Raw genomic sequence first — 4,549 nt, 5'->3', positions numbered from 1 at the left:
GAAGTTAGCTCCCGCTCAACTACAAAGTGGATGAATCTCGAAGTCACTGTGCTAAGTGAAAGAAAGCAGCCAGCTGCACAAGGGCGACCATCACATGAGTCCATCGTGAAAGGTGCCTGGAGCCGCTGAGCTCACAGTCACGGGAAGAGGCTCGAGTCTGGTGGTACTTAGTGACTAGTGATGGCTAGGAAATGTCTCTGATGGATGGTGTGACAGCTACAGTCAATGTGGATGCACTCCAAGGGATCCGATGTCGTCTTCTGGTCTCCAAGGGGAACTGCACACACATGTGCATATACACAAGCAGACAGACACAGAAACACAGAAACACAAATGGATTCTTTTAAAAAAAAAAAGATTTTAAATGAAGATAGGCAGTGGTAATGCACACCTTTAGTCCCAGGACTCGGGAGACAGACAGGCAAATCTCTGAGTTCAAGGCCAGCCTGGTCTACAGAGTGAGTTCCAGGACAGTCAGAACTACACAGTAAAACCCTGTCACAGACAGACAGACAGACAGACAGACAGACAGACAGACAGACAGACACTTTTAAAATTAAATGAAGCCAGATGTTTCCATACATACCTATAATCCCAGCATGTAGGAAGTGAGATAGGAGGATTACCATAAGTTTGAGGCCAGTGTGAGCTACATAGCAAAAAGCTGCCTAAAAGAAGACAATAGAGAAGAGAGAGGGGGGAAATAAACGACTTTCTTTTGGGGACAGGGAAGATGTCCTGGTGACCTGAGTTCAATTCTTGGGACCTACATGGTGGAAGGAGAGAGCTGACTCCCGAGACGTGTACGTTATGTGCCTTACGACACAGTCAAAGCCACACCCACACTCACAGATAAATAAATGAATAAATAGGGCAAGAGAAATGGCTCAGCCGTTAAGAGCATGTGCAGCTACTGTCGAGGACCTGAGTTCAGTTCCCAGCTCCCACATCAAATATCTCACAGCTCCAGAGGATCTGACATCCTCTTCTGGCCTCTGCACTCACAGGTACACAGAGACATGCATGTGTACATGCACTTTAAAATCAAAATAAAATATTTAAATTAATTAATGTAAAAATAATCTAACAGCCTACAGCATTTTTAAACTGATTGCAGCTGTTGTTTTCCCAAAGCTTTAACCCTTTATTATTTTGGGTTGTGACGTCTCACTAAGCTCTCTTACTTGCCATAATTAAGTGTTCTAGTTAATTTTATCGGATTTCCTGGTAATAAGATTACATCTCTGGCAAATGACGATAATTCTCCCATAAACTTTGTCCTGCTGCTTTCTGTCTTGTCTCCTCGGCTGTTTGGAGCTCTTTGCTGTGCCTGGACATGCAAGGCTTCAAAGCGACAGTGGAGAACAGAGGGGTTGGAATATTAGCAGAAGCAAGTGACTGAGTAAACAGGCAAATGACAGCCTGGAGCAGTGGCAGAGGATGGAGTGGTGGGGCCAGGACTGCCCGTGAGGCTCCCCAGGGATGCACAGCATGGTCGACCATCTGATCACACATCCAGGTCTGCGCACTCCAAAGTCCAGCAGCATGACTGGGCACCATCGTAGTCTCCTAGCACCCACGGCATCTCTGTTACCATGGTGACAGCTGTCATCCTGGGCTTTACCCAGACCTAAACCAAACAGACCCAGGGATCCCCATCTGCATGACCCAGCATGACCTCCTGTTCATACTTAAAAGCCCTACCCATAATGCATCTGACTACAGACAGTCAGAAATGAAACTCAGACTTTTTGATTGGCCTCGCCAAAGAGAAGACCAGGATTTGGAAGAAGCCTGAGCGTCTCTCTGGATGTTGCTTCCATTCAACATGAATGAGGAGACCTTGGCTAAATCTCCTTCAGGACCTTTAAACCACATGCGTGCAAACTCCTGTTCTGGTTAAGGGTGAGTCTCTGTTATTAGCACACAGTCAAGCCAATACTGTAAAAAAAAAAAAAATAGGTGATATTTTCCCGGGGACTATCATTCCGTTGCAATATAGCCGTCTGAGGAGAAACGTGAGTAAGAAAAGTAATTAGAATTCTCAGTTTATAAACATTTCCCAAAATGTGAATTCAAGAGAGAAATTAGCAGGTCTTTTCATTGTCTGTTCTGTATTTACCCAGTCACACTTCATCTACCTACTCCTAGCTTAATTAACGTTTTCATAAATAAGGCGACTTCACAGGTAACTGTGGGCACACTGCGGTTTATACGGCACTGGAACACACTATTTCACATGGCACAGGGACGTCGAGTCCCAATAAAAACTGTGCACTTACAGCTCTCGGGTGAGACCTGTCTCCCATCCCTCATTCAGCTGCTGTCATTTGGTCGACACCATCAGTCAGGTCTGTTCCTCGTCATTGTGACCTCATGCCTCCTAAGACAACATTAAAGGAGGGATCATTTATCTATTTGTTTGTTTCTTTTTGAAACAGAGTTTCGTGTCTCCCACTCCCTGTGTAGCTAAGGACGACCTTGAACTTCTAATCCTCCTGCCTCCACTTCCTGAGGGCTGGGATTGCAGGTGTGCATCATCACACCCGGTGTATGGGGTGCTGAGACTGAACCCAGGGCTTCATGTGCAGTGGGCACACACTCAAGTAGACAGTCACATTCCCGGCTCAGAGAATTTGTTTTGCTTTATAGTTGGAAAGGGTGTGGTCTGTCGCAGTAGGGAGACCATGGAAGCTCATGGCAGCCATGGGAGCCTCAGATGCTGTCATCTCAGAGCATCAGGAAACAGAGCTAGGACCAGAGGTAGGGCCAGCTATAACCCGCAAGTCCGTCCCTTGAAGTGGAAGTTTCTGGTTGTGTCATGTGATGCAGACTCACGGGGTGTTTTGCTGAAGCAAGGCCCACGGGAGGACACGGGAGAGACTATAAAGACTCAGTGACAAGGTGCTTGCCTAGCTAGCTGTGCGATTCTTCCTTGGTCCCACATCTTTGCTGATCTTCACTTCCTTGAGAGAGGCATGGCAGAGAAATCCTGGCGTCCTGGCTGGTCCTGGTCACTCTCACTGACTCCTGCCGATTCGGTGGAGGCCTGGCTGTTTCTGCTGGATCGTGCCACTGCTGCTGATTCGTGTTTGGTATCCTGACACTAGTGAGCAGGACTGCGGGGATCCTGACAAACGGAGCTTGTAATCCTCCCAAAGAACTACTCTAAACAGGTCCTATTCACCATCTTTTCTCCCCTACCTTTGGATGGTGGACTAGAAGGGGGATCAAAGCACGAGAAAACCCTTATTAAAGTAGGTTTTGAAAAATCTAAGCCTAGAATCGCTACATCAGCCAGCCAGACTTCATGTCCAAAGGTTCCACAATCACCCCACTAGCTGAGAACCAAGCATTCACACCCATGAGCCCATGAGGAACATTTCCCACTTAAACTGTAGCACCGTCCTCTCCTGTCTTGCTCCTCACGTGAGCTTCCATTCATGCTTGAAAACCCACCACAGGCAGGATGCTACCTCCCTCCCCAGTGAAATACAGGTAGGTGACTGGCCACTCACTGGTCAGGTTTGGCAAAGCTGGCCAACTTTCTGCACCAATAAACTGCGTTTGAAAGAGACTCCACCTGTCACCAAAGGCAACGTGCCAGCAGCCTGACTGCAAGAACCCACTTCAAGCTCCGTCACTTCCACCTCCTCTGTGACACGGAGAGAGAAGTCAGGGGCCATCTGTGTATGGGTTTGCTACTGATCCTCAGGCCAGCACAATCCTTCAGCCTTCACACAGACCTGAATGAGACTTACAGGTAAGCCTCAGACAGATTCTAAAGTTGGGTCCCTCAGACAGGTCAAGAGGGACGGATGCTCCCGTGGAGATGGGGCTGAGCGCTATCTCCCTCATAGACCCCTCTTCTCCTCTCTCTGGTACCTAATGTCTATCCGAGGCCCAGCCTCAATCTCTAGTCTCTGACTCTCATCTGAAGGCCCAGCAGGTGAATGAAAGATGTTGGCTACGGCCATAGAGACCAGCTCGATGCCTGACTCGAGGGACCTCCATTTAGTAATCAGAGTGGCTTTTTTCTGTACATCCAAAATAAAGCAAGAAGTCAAGGAAGAAAGTTAGCACAGTGAAGGACAGAAAGGTCTTGCAAGGAGAGATGAGGGGGAGGGGACAGAAGACAGTGGTTTGCCCGGAGACTGCCTGTGGGCGGTGGTTCTCTGTCCCTCCATGTACCTGAGGTCTGCTCTCCGTATCCCCACACAGTCCGACCACACCAACCTCTTGACTTTCCATCTCCCACCTGCCCGTCCTGTAGGCCCCGAGGCAGAGAAGACCCCCACCTTTCCTGCATCCCTTTCTTCCAAACCCCGGCATCCAGACCTCTCAGGTTTGTCCACCCCTGGCTGGAATCTTCCTTGTCCTCCTGCTGGTACATCCCACTGGTCTCGCAGGGGCCTCTGTGACCCTCTATGGTACTCCCGGGAGCCCCAGTGATGAGTAAGTCCCGCTGCTGCAGATCTGCCTGTTCAGGTTTCCTTCCTCTGTCCAGTCCTGAGCCTGACTACCTGTCCTTCGGTGCTGCTAGTGCACA

Source organism: Rattus norvegicus, chromosome 5 (genome assembly GCF_036323735.1).
Source record: "Rattus norvegicus strain BN/NHsdMcwi chromosome 5, GRCr8, whole genome shotgun sequence".
In the NCBI taxonomy this organism is placed as follows: Eukaryota; Metazoa; Chordata; class Mammalia; order Rodentia; family Muridae; genus Rattus; species Rattus norvegicus.
Note: the sequence above shows the minus strand (reverse complement) of the source record.